Source organism: Carya illinoinensis, chromosome 8, assembly GCF_018687715.1.
Source record: "Carya illinoinensis cultivar Pawnee chromosome 8, C.illinoinensisPawnee_v1, whole genome shotgun sequence".
NCBI classification, from domain to species: domain Eukaryota; kingdom Viridiplantae; phylum Streptophyta; class Magnoliopsida; order Fagales; family Juglandaceae; genus Carya; species Carya illinoinensis.
In genome coordinates, this window is record NC_056759.1 from 24,258,038 (window position 1) to 24,278,867 (window position 20,830).

A 20,830-nucleotide genomic window follows, 5' to 3' on the forward strand; every position below is an offset into this window, starting at 1 on the left:
AATTTGCATAAATATAAAATGAATTGTATAGTTTAGAGTTGAAAAATTCAATTCATCATTTCCACACATCGCACACTATATTTTTTTCTCTTACCAAATATGTTGTATATGGATAATGAGAAAAAGAATTCAATTAGTTTAAAAAGAATAAAATCAAAAAATAAAAATTTTAAAAAATAAAAAGAAAAATAGAAAAAAATGTGGTGTGTAGAGATGATGATGTTTTGCAGCTGTCTTTTTAAAACATGCCCCAAGTTTTTTTTTTTTTTCTTTATTTATTACAACTTGTTGCCGGGACTGTACTAACATGGGGAAATTTTTCCATGCTTCAACATTTTATTCAACCATTAGCCTAGATTTCAAGAAAAGTTAAAAATACAAAAACAAAAACACAAATCTCCAAATGTTATAGAAAAGAATTAACAAATTCTGTAACATTTTCAAAATTTTCCCCTACCAAACAAACATATTTATTTGATCCCAAACCTAAACTTCTAGATATATGGTTCTCTGTTTCTAATGCTCAACATCCAGTAAGTCCTAGCGACACCTCCATGTTAAATATTTTAACATGAAGATTAATAATCGGATCTTTATTTTTTTATGATCCACGATAATAAAATAATAACAGTTAGAAAACATACTCCTCTCTATTATAGTTTAATAAAAAATTTGACCTAACTATGATAGAAGGATCACCCTAACAACTTTACTTCTGAGTGTCTCTCAATAACTAGAGGAACAATAATGTTGAAGGTGAGAACCTTTTAACCCTTTAGTGCTATTTATAGATTTCTGGCCATCATGAAATTTAGAGACTTTGTGTTACACTGTGATTAGATATAGAGGTATTCTACTTCCACTGTAACACATTAAACTGAGTAATAAGATTGAGCTTATCTTGGGTGTGTGAGACTTAGAGTTTAAATAAAATTCTTATATTCTCCCACTTGACCCATACGCCCATTAAATAACAATTTTCTGTTCATAGGTTTATTATAGCAAATTAACCATACTGTGCAAATGCATTTCTAGAAACTTTCATAGCTCAAAAATATATTACATCAGTTCCGTAATATCAATGTCAAATCTACTACCAATGCAAGTCATGGCGGTCATTTGTTATATAACCAACAAATTCCCTTTCATGTACTACAACACCAGTAACTAATTTAATACGATCTTTAATTGGGATAATAAAGGCTAATATCGTGATGTCTTGGGTTCCAATTCATGTCTATTACAAACATTATCTTCTTATCATTCATCCACACCATTTAATGTACATATAAAGTGGAAAGACAAGAAAATATAAACAACTATAATAGATATCTTTCAATATTCAATAACAAAATACTCAGAATATCAATGATCTTTGTAACATGTTCACATTATAGGTATAAGCATTAAGCATAGAACCCATCTTTCAATATGTTCTTTAAATTATAATCATTAGCACATTATTGATATGGACATATTTGTTTCAGTAATTTCTCATTCACACTTAAGTATTTAAAATTTTATTAAATACTCATTATTTGGAGAAAAATATTCCAAGGAATTCTTACGATACATTCTTAGCGATTTGGTTATAAGTCGACAATTCCAGGTTCTAAGATAAATTTCCTCAGTCAAATATCATACACTATGACCTCAAAGCATACTGCAAACTCAATCCCTATTGCACATGAAGCAGAAAGAGATATGCCTCATATTTTTCCATAAAATAACTCTACTAGATAATAAGATACATAACCATAACTGTATTTTTCATCATTAGAGTAATCCCACAAAATAGAGTCTGAATATTCAATTACCTTAAGAGTATCAATTCTTCTTAAGACAACAATATAGTCTTTAATTCATTGCAAATAATCTTGCACTATTTTCACAGCTTTTGGGTCAAACATTCTTGGGTTACTTTAGTAACAACCAATGATGCCAACCAAAAAACTAATATTCAATCTTATACAAGTTTGTGCAATCATCAAATTCCTTATAACAATCATATATAGGATTTCTTTAACAACCTAATCAATTTTAGAACAGTGTAAAATACTAAGCATGTCGCATTTTATTTTTAAAGTATCCATTACCAATAATTCTTTATGCAAAATCTTTCAAAACTTTATGTAATTATATTGAGATAATCCTAATAGTCATTGTCTTGGTATTAAATTAATCTCAATTATGAATGATGTCTCATTCATAAATTTCATTTTTAAAGCTTTTTAGAAACATAACTTTAATGTCATACTACACAGCATAACTCATACTCGCCAAAAAGTCATATACATGCATGACAATAAATACAAATATACTCCCATTGACGTATGGGTATATACATTAACAATAAATATTTTTTCTTAAATCTGAAATAGTATTGGTATTATCAAATTTCATATACCAATTTTCAAAAAATCTATTACCTTTTCTAAGTAATCTTTTTATTCATTTCTTGTAGACTTCAAACTTTCACTCTATAATTATTTTCACATCCATTTAATGTAACTCTAGACCATAATGAGCTACTAATGCCATAGTAGTCCTTAATGAGTTCTTTCAGATTAAACAGAAAATCTCTCTCCAATCTTTCTAAATAAAACTCATGATTACAAGCTTGACTTTATATCGTTCAACATTGCTTTTAAAGTTACGATTTTGTCTCTCAGACCCATTTATATTAATTTTTTTTTATATTTTTTAGGCAATTAGATGAAATTACAGACTTTACATTTATTCATGGATTTCAATCACTTTTTTATGCATCGATCTTTTATGGAATCACTTATTTCTAAAACTTATAAGAACATATATGAACTTTTATTTGTTTCTATATCAAATTCAAATTTTGAAAATACACCATGTAACGTTATCAAATAGCAAATCAAGAAGATTACATGAGGTTACCTTTTCTGATATCTCCATGGCCAATTCTTCAATGGTATTTCTCTAATGAGATAGATGATCGTTTGCTTGTTGTTCCACATTATCATTGAGATAATCATAAAAAGAAACTACAAGAATTTTCAAAGTATAAGAATGCATTTCTCGTTAATCACATCTCTAGTTTCTATGCTTTCACTGATTTTGCCAACCTTAAGGAATTTGATATTTCAATTTTCTCAAAATTCAACCTATAAATAGAAACAATACAGCCTAAGTCATTTGAATATCCCGACTAATCAATAATGATAATGTACCCAATAACTATTATAAGATTTAACTTTCTTTTATTTGGGTTATAAAGTATTCCTTTAACTTAACTATCCATAGATATATATGCCTTTCATCAATCCATAAGTTAAAAATAAGTCATTAAGACTACATTACTCAAAACAAGATATAAGTTCTACATCATTATTTTTAACAATTTTACTACATTTTTTTAAAGAAGTTAACGAAATAGGTCAGGATTATGGCCCAACTCTTAGCATTTTTCATGACACTACTTTAATTCAATTCAATGATTTTCATCTTTCTACCTAGTTGCATTTCCTCCTGATGAGAAGTACCTCAAGGATTATTAATGGTTTGAGACTTCTCATGTAGCAGATAGATACATCCATACCATGAAAATCATCTATGAAAGTAATGAAATACTTATATCTATCAAACATTATAGAGAAAAAGGTTTACATGCGTCTATATGTATTATCTCAAGAAACCATCTATTTCTTGTGACATATTTTATTGAGATGTTTGATTTGCTTTCTTTTAATACATATCAATACACATTTTGAGATTAGAAAATCGAAATATGAAAAATCTTTTATTTACTAATCTCTACAACTTTTCTTTGGTGATATTCTCCAAAAACTATTATGCCACAAATTGTAAAGATTTTTCATAAATTATTTTTCCTTTGGTTCCAGTACATACCTTATGAGTGAAAAACTTTTAACAAAATCATTATTATGAAGGCATAACAAATAAAACTTTATTAGAAAGAAGAATGGAACCAACATAAATGGCATTTTGAAATAAATTGAAATTTGAACATTTATGCTCGAATTGATCAACAACTAAAATAAGTATCAACATTTATAGAGTTTGATTTAAAACTTATACAAACTAAATAAATACAAACATTTGCACCGAGTTTAATCTAAAAGCTGTGTATAAACATGTAGAAGATCTTATTCGAAACTTAGCCAGAAAAAGGTTTACCCTTCCCTTTGAATCATGTCTTATGCTTAGGGCACCTAAACTTTCATGTGTCATTATTTCTTTCAAACTTTAATTGACACAATTCTTATATTTTCATCACAATCATTTTCTTCATTTTCCAAAAGATACAAATTACCAAAATAAATTTATATCTAGCTAACAACCATGCTACTAACTTGTTCATATCTCATTACTTTAATGAAATAATGATGCCTCTAAAGTAAATCATTATGTGCAAAACTAAGAAATTCCTATAGTTCGATATGTAGTAATCAATTCAATATTCTTGAACATTGTATTTTTCTTACATTTATCACTATTCTTAATAATAATTGATGTTTGACTAATGGATAAACTAAGGTCTGAACTCTTAGTGTAAATTTGACATGCTCATGTTTCTTTAAACTAGAGTTCATTCCATACAGAAAACTTTGTAAAGATATTCATATACTTACTGCAAGAAAAACATTTTAATCACATTAATGCTTTGAGTTCAACACTCACAAACAATAATCAGAATTTAAATAATTATGGATGAAGTAGTAGTGTCATCAAGACCTTCCTTTGGGAGTAGATCTTGATACACAAATTGTTCCCTCCAACATTTCTTTGATGGATGAACTAGTAATGTCATCAAGACCTTTCTTTAAGAGTAGATCTAGATACTCAAATTGTTCCCTCCAACCTTTCTTTGATGGATGAACTAGTAATGTCATCAAGACCTTTCTTTAGGAGTAGATCTTGAAACACAAAGTGTTCACTTCAACTTTAAATTATGTGGATGAACTAGTTGTATCTCCAGAATTCTCCTTTGGAAGGTAAAATCTGGCATACAAATTATTCACCCCAACTTTACTTCGATGGATAAACTAGTAGTGTCATCAAGACCCTCCTTTGGGAATAGATCTTGGCATCATATCCATCTTACTATGAAGTTTAACGATTTTTCACCAAAATTAAGAAAATCTTGTACCTTTTGGCAACCAATCTTTTCTTTAATTTTGATGTAAATAATTTGCCCTATATTAGATAAACAAATATATATGGCATGATAATAAGAGCCAAAATAAACAATTCATACATTTACTTAATAATAATAACATGTACATAAGATTTAATACATGTATATACCAATAATAATAACATGTATAGAAAATTTCATAAAATTTTATACATGTATTTAACAATAATAACATGCATAAAATTTAATTAATAATAATTTTTTTCTTCTTCTTTTATTGAGCTAGGTCGTGGCCCACTTAGCCCATTTGGATTGCTTTCCGTTTTTGACTAAACCAACGCTCACAGCCTGGCCCAACAACCTTTCCCCCTTTTTTAATATATTTTTTTATTAGGCTTGGCCTTGGTTTTCTTTTCATCTTGGATTGGGCTAGAGCCCATGGCCTGACCTAGTTTCCTTTCCTTTCTTCAACCTCTAGCTGCCGCACATCAAGCCTTGACTGTTGCAACCTTCAGTCGCGATTACGAGTGTCACCGGTGAGGAGAGGATGGTAAGGGTCTCTGTCCACCTCCTGCCACCAACCTCCAGGTCACGTTACCAGAGAACTGCCGCGGCAGTGGGCTTTAGAGCCCTTTGCTACCATTACGGGGGCGCCAGCAAGGAGTTCGACTCGACTCCTCTTCCCAAAGCCAGCCTTCCCTAAATATCCAACGAGAATCATATCAAGGCCACTCCTTTACAGCCATGAGTTGAGCCACTGGCCACAACACATGATGCTCTGCCGCACACCTAACGACTACATAGTACACGGGCTACACAACCTTATAGCGGTGACTCACATAGTTTTCTCCATAACCTGTACACATCTCAACTTTCTCCCACTAAATACAGTGCAAAAAGAAAAGAAAATTCACAACAATTGCACAACACAACAGAGGAAAGTGAAAATAAAACCCAAGCAAGACTAGAAGGAAATACGCGAGGGAGTTTCTCTTCCTCTAGCACAGACTCAATACGGCAAAAGTGAAATTCAAAATATATACAAAATGTCACTTTGTGGGTCCTTGTGAAAATCAAACATTGAAAAGAGAATACCATCGTAATTTTTCTTTCAGATAAAAAAGAAAAAAAAAAGAAAATTCTAAACATAAGCTCACACACCACACACTACACTTTTTTTTTTTATTATTTGACTTGATTTTTTTAACCAAATGTTTGGTATATGGATATTGAGTAGAAGAATTCAATTAGTTTAAAAGAATAAACTCAAAAAAAATTAAAAATAAAAATAAAAATAAGTGTAGTGTGTGGGCTTATGAGTAGCAACACTAAAAAAAAAAAAAAAAAAAAAAAATTGTCTTTTTAGTCTTTCACAACATGATAAAATCACAGATACGAAAGCACATATAAAACCAAATATTTATACACTGTATGCTTTATTGAGATTATAAAAAACCTATAACTTGTCTCTGATTCCACATGTTATATATTTTAACATGAACATTAATAATCGGATTTTTTATTTTTTATGATCCACAATAATAAATATTAACAGTTAGAAAACATACATCTCACTATTACAGTTTGATAAAGAATCTAATCTAACTATGAGAGAATGATCACCCTAACAACTTTACCTCTGAGTATCTCCCAATGGTTAGAGACACAATAATGTTGTAGGTGAGAACCCTTTAATTCTTCAGTGCTATTTTTAGACTTCTGACTATCATGAAATATATAGAGGTATTCTACTCCAGCCACTATAACTCATTAAATTGAATGATAATATTGAGTTTATCTAAATCCATTAGAGATGGGTGCGTGGGACATAGAGTTTAAATAAAACTCTTACACCACATTCATCCCGTAGGGGGAGTATTACAATGGCAACTACATTCAGACGTGGAAAGTAGCCTATGGACCAGCTTTTTGTGCACTTATACTCGTTTACTAGTTATTTCTCTAATGAAATAAAAAAGAAGGTCAAATTGATTCAAGATGCTTACGAGAAGATAAAAGATTAACAAATATTGAAAATTCATTTAAAAAAAAAAAAAAAACCAAAACCAAAACAAAAAAACAGATTTCATCTACTCTATATAAAAAGACCCTTGTTTTCAAATTTTTATGCGTATTTTTTCCTCACCTTTGTGTTAAAATTACGGTTCAAGCTGCCGTTAATAGCCACACGATTTTAACTTTTCTCCATTGAGATTAACAGTCTAATTCTATTTGAGTAGTGATAGGCTTAGACTTATTTTATATATAACTTTAAATATAATAATATTTTTTATTAAGTAATTTATCAAATTCAAAATCAAATTCAAAATAAAATTTAAAATAATATTATGTTATTACATAATTATAAACAAGTTGTCAGGATTAACAATATTATTTCTCGATCGTTCTAATTGGACTAATATAATGGTCGTCAATTGGTTTATCCTGTTTTTGTAATGTAGACCATTAATTGTGTATAGATACTTCCAAAGACTAACACAGATTTTCATCTCTTCCGTTTGCATATGCTAAGATTTGTGCCTTCCCTCTCTCCTTGATAAGTTTTCATCATATGCTCTCCATAATCATTTTGGGAGTTTAGGTGTGTTTTATAGATGAATATACATTGACGATCTATTAGAGTTTACAGTAATCAAATTCAAGATATATGCTATCTAATCTTATCATTGTCTGTTATATTTGACAAAGAAGATGGAGGAGATAAACTTGTACTATTAGAGTTATCTTTAGAATCTTTATCTGATTTTGAATCTGAATTTGTTGTAGATGATGATGACTTGGTCTTGTCTCAATATACCCTCGCATATTCAACAGTAGCTTGCAGATGTTGAAGTTGTACCGGATAGAGGATAAACCAGCTAGGGGCAAAGGTTTAGTCAATGCACCAACCAGTTGATCTTTAGAGGAGAGAAAGCATACAAAGAGGCATTTGGAAGTCACTTGATCATGGACAAAGTGAAAATCAATATAGATGTGCTTAGTCTTGGAGTAAAACAGAGGATTGGCTATTAGGTATGTCACTTTGATGTTATCGCACTAGAGAGTTGGAGGTTAAGGGAGCTTGAGACCAAGTTTGGTGAGAATGGATTGAACCCAAAGGAGCTTGGCACTTGTGTTAGCAATAGCTCTGTATTCTGCTTTGGTACCTGAGTGGGAGACCGTCTTTTGCTTGTGTGAACTCTATGAAAGAATGTTTGATCCAAAATAGATGCAATAGCCCGTGGTGGAGTGGCAATCATAAGGGCATCCAGCCCAGTCGGAATCCAAGAAGGCTTGGAGGTTGTGAGAGCTAGAGCGTTTGAGAAGAAGACCATGGTGAGTAGTTAGTTGAAGGTAATGAAGAATTCTCTCAACCACAATTTGATGATTAGTCGTTGGACGTTGCATAAATTGACATACTTTACTGACAGCGAAGGCAATATCTAGTCAAGTGAAGCTTAAGTACTGTAACGAGCCCACCATACTTTTGTAGAGAGTTGAATCTGAGAAGGGATTGCCATGATTTTGTGATTAGGTAGACGTGGAAACCATTGGAGAAGAAATGGGCTTGGTGTTGTGCATATTAGCCTTGTGGAGAAGGTCTTGAATGTATCGTTGTTGTGACAACAAAAGACCATCAATCATGAAATTGACTTCTACACCAAGGAAGTAATGTAAAAGCCCAAGGTCTTTAACTGCAAACACAAACTGCAAGGTGGTGATTAGTTGAGCTATGAGTCCTTGATCCGTGATGACAATGTAATCAACATAGGCTAAGATGTAAACCAGATGGGGGCCCTCGATTATGAATGAAAAGCGACATATAAGCCTTCGAGCCTAGGAAACCCATTTTAATGAGTTTTGAATACCATGCCCGTAGAGCTTGTTTTAAGCCATAAAGAGATTTCTTCAAATGATAAACATGATCAAGAAATGCAAGATGCTTGAAACCTGGAGGTTGGGTCATGAAAACGTCTTAATCAATAATAGCATGTAGAAATGCATTTTTGACATCTAATTGTCGAATAACCCAATTTGAAGAGGTGGCAAGAGAAAGAATGAGGTGAATAATGGTAGGCTTGACAATGTGGCTATAAGTTTCTCCATAGTCAAGGCCTTCTTGTTGGTGATAGCCTTTGGCCAAAGATGGGCCTCGTGTCTCTCAGGGGATGCATTGGCCTTTCTTTCGATCTTGAAGACCCATTTGTAGCCCACTAAGTTCATCTTGGGCATTGGAGGAACGAGAGCCCACATGTCATTTTGCATCAGAGTAATAAAATCCTCATTCATGGTCTTGCACCATTCATGGCTTTTAACTGCAGTGGTGAATGAGGTGGGCTCTGTGAGATTGAGCCCAGAAGAAGAATTCTCTATAAGGTAGGCATGGTGTTGATGGGCCACAATGCCATCAAAAAATTGCCTAGGCTTGAAGATCTTATTGCATACATGAGTATGCATGGGATGCTGAGAATTTGGAGAAGGCAATGGATTGGGAGTAGGAGGCATAGTTGGTGCTGGAGAAGAGCTAGCGAGGACCACAGGTAGAGTTGTCGAGTCATTTGGTGGGGATATGTGAATTGTAGAGGATAAAAGAGTACCTGCAGATAGGTTAGAAAAAAGAAGAAGAAGAAGCATGCACATGTGGCCCAACAAATGACTTATCAAAGATAACATTTGTAGAGATATACATACAACCAATAGAAAGGTCTAAACATTTGTAACCTTCGTGGTTTGTGCTATACCCAAGAAAGACACATCGAAAAGAACGAAAGTCTATATTGTGTTTATTGTATGGGTGAAGGTGAGACCAGCAAGCACATCCAAAGGTTACAAATCTATAATAAGGAATTTTGTTATAAAGGAGTTCCATAGGAGACATATGGCTGGTGATAGCTGATGGTAGTCAGTTTATGAGGTAGGCAGTAGTGGTTAAAGAGTCTACCCAGTATTGTTTAGGAACATATGTTGCAGCCAGTAGCGTGAGATCGGTTCCCACTAATTGTCTATATTTATGTTCAACTGAACCATTTTGTTGATGAAGGTGAGGACAAGAGAGACGATGTGATATGCTAAGTGAAGTCAAAATAGGATATAGTTTGCATAACTCACCCCAACCCCCTCTCCCAACAAAAAAAAAAAAAAAGATTGTATAGCTTTAATAGGCCAGCCTTTTGGCTTGATTTTTGAAATCAATAAAAATGTTAGAGACAATAGACTTAGAGGAGATGGCAAAAGCCAAATATATTTTGAATAATCATTTACAAAGAAAAGGTAATAAAGATCTCCATTGATAGAAGGTTGGAGAGTGGACCCCATACATTTGTAAATAACAAATCTAATGGACCTTCAAAAATAGATACAGACAAATAAAAAGGAAATCGGTGACTCTTGCCTAGTTGACAAGAATGACAAACATTATTGATAGATTTTTGGGATACATCTAAGTGATGTGTAGAAAAAATATTATGAACACTACGTAAGGAAGGGTGACCAAGGAGATTGTGCCACTGAACCAGAGAAGCCCAAGTACTAAAGAATGCTACATGTGAACGAGAGAGCTTGGACATATTTTGTAATGGGTAGAGACAATTGTTACTCTTGCCTTTGAGTAGGGTAGCTCCCAAGAATTGATTCGTACTACAAAAGAAGGAAGGGTGAAACTCAAAATAAACATGATTGTCTTTGGAACATGCCGAATTTGATTAAAAAAAGATTTAGAGAAAGAGAAAACAGTGGAGGGGCCAATTGATCTGAGAAAGCTCGGGTGTTGGCAGCATAGGGTTGAGGTGGTGAAGGAATTTGATAGTCTTGATCAAACCAATACTAACATTGGAGTGTGTGTGCCCCACTTTGAGGTAAATCTGGCAAAATAATCAAGAAGAGCTGGAGGAGTTTGTTGGTGAAGGAAATGAGTTAGAGTGACCATGGCCTTAACCAATATTACGTCCACCAAAGCCACGAGATGACATATTTGAATTGTTGCGACCATGACCATTTTGTGAAAAATTTTGAGTAGCCATATTAGTAGATGGAAGGCTTACATTGGAAGCAACAATAACTTGTTCTAGGCAAAGTCCATGTGTGATCAAATGGCCATAAAGTTCACCAAGCGGCATAGGCTTGAAGCCAGTGTTGACCGAGGTAATAAGAGGATCATATTCAGTAGGTAATCCAACAAGACTATAAGAGATGAGTTCAGAGTCACCAAGTGGTTGACCAATAGTAGATAACACATCAGCAAAGATCTTGGCTTTTTGAAAATAATCTTAGATTGAGAGATTACCTTTCTTCAACATGCTGAGTTGGTATAAGGTGTTCATGTGTCGGGCATGAGATGTAGTGGAAAACATCTTCTCAAGAGTAATCTAGACATCACCAGAGGTTTCAAGATTGACGACTTGTGTAAGAATAGATTCTGAAAGAGAGGAGATAAGAGTGCTCAAGACTAGTTGATCTTGTTCAAACTAGAAGGGAGAGGAGGCAAGTAAGAACTGTGGAGGGGCAAGATGACTGCCATTAACAAAGTAATAAAGCTTCTGGCCACACAGGTAAGAAAGGAGTTGGGCTTTAGAAGAGAAGTAGTTGTCATGATTTAGCTAAAGGGTTATCTGATGGGTAGGATGAATGGGAGAGACTGAAGGGCAAGACAAGGAGGAGGAGGTGGTGGAGGAGGACATGATAGTAGTGAGTAGGGATCAATTGGCCCTTGATACCATAATAAATTTTTGTAATATGGTTCCCATAATCATTTTGGGAGCTAAGGTGTATTATTTATAGATGAATATACACGTGATCTATTACAAAGTTTACATCAATCAAATTCAAAAAGATATATGCTATCTAATCTTATAATCGTCTATTGTATTTGACAAAGATGGCGGAGATAAACTTGTGCTTTTGGAGTTGTCTTCAAAATCTTTATTTGGTTCTGAATTTGAGTTTTGTTGTAGATGAGGATGACTTGGTCTTTGTCTCAACACTCCCAACCTTTTTAATCAGCTACAATCACAGTTGAGAAGTTTTATATCATCGTCCTAATCACCATATTTGTCAGGTTGAACACTACACCTGCTATAATTATTTGGGTCGAGCTTTGTATCATTATAGATTATGTTTTTGTTTTTAATATAAATTTTAGCTACTGAGAAAATGTGAAGAAATAGTAAAGTCTCTCCATTGCTGCAGCTTTACATTTTTTTTTTTCATTTCTCTCCATATTTGGCATTGCACCACAAATGCATCAAGCCATTGTCAAGGCCGAAAACCACACCACCATCGCTAAGGTTTAACCCTTCCTCTTGATCTCTTTATATTTATGATTCTTTTCTTGCCATCCCAATCTCTCTTTCTCTCACTTTCACCTGTTATAATTCACAATGACATGCTTTTAATTTGTTCTATTGTTTGGGATTTCTAAAAGAGCATCATGAAGCTCCTAAGATGAGTAATATGAAAAAATGAGCCTAAGGGGAAGATAGATGTTTGTTGATGAAGCCAAAGCGAATTCATAGGTGGGCAAGGCAATTGGTCCAAGGGTTGGTATTGCAATTGATTCTAGGACTTGATATCTTTTTTTAACTAAATGGTAACTTGGGGAGACTTGCCTGGTATTCTGTACCATGTCAATGGATGACTAGTTTCTCAAGCTAGCTCTTCTTTCTTAGGTATTTTGGTTTTACTCTTACTTTGGGAGGAAGATAGTTTTTTGTTACTCATTTTTTCCCTGTAAAAATTCACAAGGTAGGAAGTTAGGAATTGAATTATGATCTCCCTTTATATATTCTAAATTAAAATAAAAAAATACTTAAAATGTACTACCATCTTGCAAAAACTTATTTTGATGCTATATATATATATATATATTTACATATTTTCTAAGACAAGTTTTGCACTTTTACAATCTACTCTTGTTAAAAACATAGGTTTAAAATATCTTGTTGAAACTTTGACACGCAATACTATACATAAAATTTTCTTTTTAATAGTACTACAATTACTTTGACCAGAGTTCCATATGCCAGGATGGAATCAGAAAATTTGTTCTGGGGATCTAGGTGTGAGCTTCTATTCTAGGATGTTGCCATAATATATGTCAAAGGCATCTGTTTTTATGATTTTGAAGGAACCTATGGAGGGAATGCCAAGACAAGGTAGTGTTTTGACATTTGTTTTTTTAATTTTTTGGACTAAGGAAGTATGTTCTTGTGTCCTTAGTGGATGATTGCTCTTAAGCCTATCAAACAGAGGTTTGCACTTTTTTAGAGGTCTTGGTAAAATTCAAAAATATAATTCAACGATTCTAATAACCTTTGGGGAAAAGGTAAAATTCTGAAATATAATTCAAGGATCCTAAAAACCTTTGCAGTTGAGTTTTCTCTAGGACTTGATTAGCCAATTTATCAGCAGATTAGATAGCCCTATCTATAGGGTTGATTCTTCCTTCATAAATATTATACCTTAATAATCTTATTTTGGTCTTGAATAACTTTATTTTAGTTGCTAAAACAACTAATCTGTTTACTTTTATTACTTCTAAGATAACATTTAGATGTTTTCAATGTGCTTCCATTGACTTTGAATAGATGAGGACATATATATATATATATATATATTATTGAAAATGGGAGAATGGGCTAAAAGTTTCATTCATTATATTATGTTGGTGTATTTTTTAATCCAAATGGCATTACATTCCATTCATAATGTCCAAATGGGGTTGTAAATGCAATCTTATATTTATCTTTCTCATGGATTTGTATTTTTCAAAATCCACTTTTCATGTCAAACTTGGAAAATATAATGGTTGTTCCTATCCGATCGATCAAATCTTTTTCATTTGGAATCGGATGTCTAATCCATTCCAATACTTTGTTTAGTATCTTGTAACTTATTACTAGTCTTGTTACATCTAGCTCTAATTCAACATTTTTTTGTACATAAAAGGTTGAGCATAATAATGGTGACTTACGTTTTCTTATGATCCCCTTTTATAGGAGTTCTTGAATTTCTGTTTTACAGAATTTCATTAGTTCTTCATTCATCTAAATTGGGTGGGCTTTGGTAAGAATGTTCTTCTCATTAAAATCTTTTATGTATGGTAATTTTACTAGATGTTTCTTTCTCTGCCAAAAAGCATTAGGAATGTCTTAATAGACTTCCTCCTTAAATATTGTTTCTTGAAATCTTTCGATCTTTTAATGGAGAGTTTTGTCGGTTAGTTGCTCTTCAATTCTTTTGTATTTCATTTCTTCTTTAAATAATTTAAGTGTTTTGTCTTGTTTTGTATGAGATTGATTTTTCTTGAAATGGGTACTTCTTTTAGTGTATGTATTTTCCTAGATTTTGGCTTCTTTGTGAATTTAAATTTTACTTCTTGCCCTAAGACAGTCATTGTTATTCCATTGTTGTCTGTTATAAATGGATAGAGTAAACACATATAAGGGTTTTCTGACACCCCCAAATCCCCACGCACGGACACGGGAAAATCGAGACGTCCGGATGATGACAACCCGGGTCACCACCCTAAAACGAGTGCCAAGTGTGTGTAAGAGCAACAAATGTGCAAAAGAAAACGCAGCGGATAATGAAAGTCATATAACTAAGTACCAGAATTTTTCTTAATATAATACAAGCTGTTTAAAACATACATAAATAAAATATTACATAACACAAATATAGTTTTAAAAACAACTACAAAGCACAACTTCAACTCAAAACTCCGACGGAGCCGTATCCTCGGGCTCAGCCTCCTCCTCCTCCTCGAACCCTGCACCAAAATCTACGGAACCAAAAAAAAGGCACCGCAGGTAAGTAAAATCCAAATACCACCAGATAAAAATATATAAAACTCAAACAATATGCATGAAGTATGCCCAATGCACATGTCTCATAAACCACATCTCAAAACCCATAAAAACATATTTTTTCCACGCACGCCAAAAATCTCATTTGGCCCAAAAACATATCATTTCCAAATATCACGCCAAAAGTCACATTTGGCTCATATCAAACTCAATACATTATCCAATTAATCCGTATGCACCATGACCTCCCCTAGGGGTCATTCGCACACCCTGGCTCCAGTGCCACACCGCAGGTTACGACCACGCATATAACACCTAACGAGCGATGCCCAGTTCCGCGCCCTGCGCGTTCGTAGCCAAGCATCCTCTAGCCCTCGCCAGCGAAGGGCCACAGAGTTGGTGCATAGAGCGATGCCCGGTTCCGTGCCCAGGGTGTTCGTAGCCAAGCATCCCCTAGCCCCCGCTCCTGTCGTCGCCCAGCGACAACTCAGGGGACGTCACTCAGTTTATTCCGCTCCCGAGTGACCAGAAGAGCTTCACCGAGATAATACCACATCCCGGCTTGGGGTCATGATACACACGCACCCGAAAATCCACTTACGCCAATAAAACAGACTTTTCTCAAATTAAATAAAACGCACGCGCATGTACCATGTAAATGCGATTTCAATGCACAAAACGATCAACCAACCATAAATAAAATAAACAAGCAACTCCGTCCTCCATCCATCCGACCCCCGAACTCCTCGGACTCAGTCCGGAATCAGCCAACCAACAGATAAATAATTATTGAATGAGCAAAATATATTTAAATCTGAAAGTAGGGTTTGGAAAATACTTACAGCGCTTTTAAAGGCAATTATTTCTGAGATTAAATACTCGATAAACCCCGAAAGCTAGCTTGAGAAGTTTTTAGCAAAAATTACAAATTTTAGGATTAAAATGAGTTTCGAAAATAAAGGGATTTAAAGTGAAATTTTTGAAATTAAGGGAGTTGATTTTATTGAAATAAAATGGAAGTGTAGCTCACGGCTAGAATTGAAAATCTACAAGAACTGAAAATGAAACTCATGGTTTGATGAACAAAACAGGGGCACGGATTCAAGGTCAAACCAGAACACAGACAAACCAAAATAAACAGAAAAGTAAGGGAATTTCATAAGCATAAAGCCGAAAAATATCAAAGAAATTAACAAGAGAAATGGGCATGGAGGCTTCACGGTTTGGGATCCAAAATAGGGGCACCAGTTGGTCAAAAACAGAGCATGGTTTAGCCCAATAAAAATAGAACAGAAGTGAGTCTAAAACTACCGAAAATTAGAAGGGATGCTTCACTACCAAGAACACGAAAATAATAGAGGCAAAGAGAGGGAAACCGAGCAAGAAATGAAGCCAAAAACAGAGTATATTTTTCGGCACAAAACTGGGCAAATCCGACTTCAAAGAACATGCTAATGGGTCTCAATCAATTGAAAAACAACGATGATCAAGCCACAAACTAGGATCCAAAAAAAATACAAGAGGAAAATGAGAGAGAATCGAGCATGAATAAGAGAGCTAAAAACAGGGGCAAGACCCACGGTTTCACATGCAAAATAAGAGAGAAATATATGAAATAAACTGAAGAGGAAGAAGAAGAAGATGCACGGCAAGAGAAGAAGAAATAGATGGAGAAGAAGAGATGCAGCTAACTGTGCGACAATGAGCTGAAAATGAGGCTAAAACTGAAACTGAAAAAGGAGGAGGAGAAGAGGAGTAGTCGGCGCATGGAGAAAAGAAGAAGAAGAATGAAACAACCCTATGGGTCTTCAAACGGCATCGTTTTGGTTAAATTGAGGGGTTGGGCTTGTGGGTCACGGGCTGGGCTCAAAAAAGATTGGGTTTGGGTCCGAAAATACAAGAAAATGAGAAATAAAAAAAAGTCCAACCCAAAATACAAAGAACAAGAAATAAAAAGATGCAATAAAAATAATTAAAAGCTAAGTAAAAATACTACAACTCAATATTAATAAAATAAAATATTTAAAGCTCAATAATAGAATATTTTAAACTAAAGAGAAATTTAAATGCGAAATAATAACTAATAATAAGAAAGCACATTGAAATAATTTACACAACTTAAAATCATAAAATGAACTCAACGAATACAACATTAAATTTAAAACAAAAGAGCCATAAGTCATATAATAAATAAAAAAAAAAAAAAACTTTCTATGCAAATATACGTAAAAACGGAGTATCACATCCTCCCCTCCTTAAAATAAATTTCGTCCTCGAAATTTGCAAGATCAACTACCAACTTAAAGCAAGCCACATAAAATCACATAAACCAACTGTGACCAAGATAAGATACGTACCTTCATTACTCAAACAAGTATGGGTACTGCTCCCTCATGTCCGCTACTCGCTCCCAAGAGAAGTCTTGAGCTAACGGATCTCCCCACGCCACCTTAACCAAAGGTATCGTCTTGGACCTCAACTGTTGCTCCTTCCAATCTATGATCTACGACGGAACAACCTCATAAGTGAGATCCGATTGCAACTGAATACCCTCTGGGTCGACGAAGCGTGGCTATTGCTGTCCAAAGCTCTTCTTCAAGGACGATACGTGGAAGACATCATGAATATCCCCAAAATACTCTGGCAAAGCAACTCTATAGGCAACGGACCCTACCTTCTCCAGAATCTGAAAAGGGCCGACACACCTCGGATCCAGTTTCCTCTTCTTACCAAAACGCTTAACACCTCTCATGGGAGAGACTTTGAGATAAACCCAATCACCAACTTCAAAAGACAACTCTCTCCTCCTGGTATCAGCGTAGCTTTTCTGGCGACTCTGAGCTGCCGCCATTTTATCTTTGATGATCCGGACTTGGCTTTGCATCTCTTGAATTATTTCGGGTCCAATAATCTTACACTCCCCGACTTCATCCCAACACAAGGGCGATCTACACTTCCTCCCGTAAAGAGCTTCATAGGGAGCCATCTGAATGGTCGCATGGAAGCTGTTATTATATGCAAACTCTATGAGCGGCAAATGGTTTTCCCAACTCCCCTGAAATTCCATGACACGCTCGCAACATGTCTTCAAGGGTCTTAATGGTGCGCTCCGATTGGCCGTCTGTCTGAGGGTGGTAAGCAGTACTGAACTTCAACTTAGTACCCAAAGCTGCCTGCAAACTTTTCCAGAACTGCGACGTGAACCTTGGGTCTCAATCCGACACTATACTCTTTGGTATGCCGTGCAGCCGCACTATTTCTTTCACGTACAAGCGTGTCAACTTACCCAAGGAGTCAGTGTTATTAATAGGCAGGAAATGAGCACTCTTCGTTAACCGGTCAACAATCACCCAAACAAAATTTTTCCCACTAGGCGTTCTCGGCAAACCCACTACAAAGTCCATCGTGATATCATCCCATTTCCACTCAGGAATAGAGAGGGGTTAGAGCATACCAGCGGGTCTTTGATGCTTGGCCTTCACTTGACGGCATGTGTGACATTTCTCAACATATAAGGCAATATCCCTCTTCATTTCATCCCACCAGTAATTTTTCTTCAAGTCCCGGTACATCTTTGTACTGCCGAGATGAACTGAATAAGGGGTCACATGAGCTTCTGCCATGATCCGCTCCTTAAATTCCGAATCTTTGGGGACCACTCTGCGATCTCGGAACCGAAGTATCCCATCTTTATCCATGCTATAGTGCAACGGCACTCGAGATTTTCTGACCCTTTTTCTGATATTCAACAGCTTTGAATCCTTCCTTTGAAGTGTCTTCAATTGTTCAAGATCAGTTACCCGAATATCAAGAACTGAAGATAAAATCTCTTCTTGCTGCGAACTCTCAATAAGGAGCCTTCTCATCCCACAAAGCAACGAATTCAATTCCGATGGCTCGGCTTCATCTGCCAAGTGCGATTTTCGGCTCAAAGCATCAGCAACTATATTAGCCTTCCCCGGATGATATTTGATCTCACACTGGTAGTCACTGATTAGCTCTAGCCATCGCCTCTGCCTCATGTTCAGATTTTTCTGGGAAAACAAATGCTTCAAGCTCTTGTGATCAGTGTATACCTCGCATGCTTCCCCATACAAAAAGTGTCGCCAGATCTTGAGTGCAAAAACAATCGCAGCCAATTCCAAATCGTGCGTCGGATAATTTTTCTCATAGTCCTTTAGCTGACGAGATGCATAGGCAACAACCCGTCCTTCCTGCATAAGGACACAACCCAAACCAAACTTAGATGCATCACTGAAGACTACGAATGGCTTATGCAGTTCTGGAAGCGCTAACACTGGTGCCGTCGTCAACCTGTTCTTTAATTCTTGGAAGCTTCTCTCACACTTATCTGACCAAACAAATTCTGTATTCTTCCGAGTCAGAGCTATGAGAGGTCCGGATAGGTGAGCAAATCCCTCCACAAATCTTCGGTAATAACCAACAAGCCCCAAGAAACTCCGGATCTCGCGCACTGTAGTCGGACGCGACCATGACAAAATGGCTTCCACCTTACTAGGATCAACAGCCACTCCGTCTCGGAAAATCACATGCCCAAGAAATCTGACTTCCTCCAGCCAGAATTCACACTTGCTAAGCTTGGCATAAAGCTGGTGTTCTCTCAATTTCCCAAGTACCAGACGAAGATGATACACATGTTCTTCAACATCTCGGGAATAAATCAGAATATCATCAATAAACACTACCACAAAGGAATCCAGATAAGGTTGAAACACTCGATTCATCAAATCCATGAAAGCAGCAGGGGCATTAGCTAACCCAAACAGCATCACCTTAAATTCATAATGCCCATACCTCGACCTGAAAGCAGTTTTAGGCACATCCTTGTCTCTGATCCTCAGCTGGTAGTATCCCGACCTCAAATCAATCTTCGAGAACACGGCTGCTCCTTGAAGCTGATCAAATAAATCATCTATCCGCGGTAGAGGATATTTATTTTTGATGGTCACCTTATTTAATTCCCGATAATCTATGCACATACGGAGGGTCCCATCTTTCTTTTTAACGAACAACACTGACGCACCCCACGGCGAAGTACTAGGCTGAATAAATCCCTTATCTACCAGCTCTTGCAACTGAGTCTTCAACTCTTTTAATTCAGCCGGTGCCATGCGATAAGGAGCTTTATGTACAGGAGCCGCTCCAGGTTCCAAATCTATAACAAACTCCATTTCCCGAATAGGGGATAGTACGGGCAAGTCATCCACAAACACATCGGGAAATTTTTCCACAACTGGAATGTCTACTAAAGACTTCTCCTCGGACGGCGTGGACACCATCTGAACTAAGAATGCATCCGCTCCCCATGCAATCTCTCTTCTTGCTTGAATTGCCGATATAATTACCGACTTTTCTTTTAACTTACTCCCTGCAAATTCCGGACAATCACCATCTGGAAGCTGAAAGGTAATTACCCGACTTCTGCAATTAATACTCGCAGAATATCGGTATAGTCAATCCATCCCGAGGATGATATCAAAACCCAACAGCTTAAACACAACCAAATTAGCATCCAAGAACCTTCTATCAAAATTTAACGGGCATCCCAACGCAACCTTGGAGCACCATACCATTTCACTATCGGGTAAAGCCACCACCAATGACTTTGGCAAAGGTTCCGTGACCAAATTACACATCCGTGCAAACATGGAAGATACAAATGACTATGAAGCACCGACGAAATCAAACAAAGTGCAAGCATAAAACTCATACAAACGGACTCTCCCTGAACCAAACACATAACCCATGAAATCCAAAATAACAAAGGAGAAACCAAATACACCAAAATTAAATCCAACATAAAATTAAATTAAATTAATCCATACCTGTAATTACTCCAGCATCATGGGTCGCTGGTGCCTCATCATCCACCTCT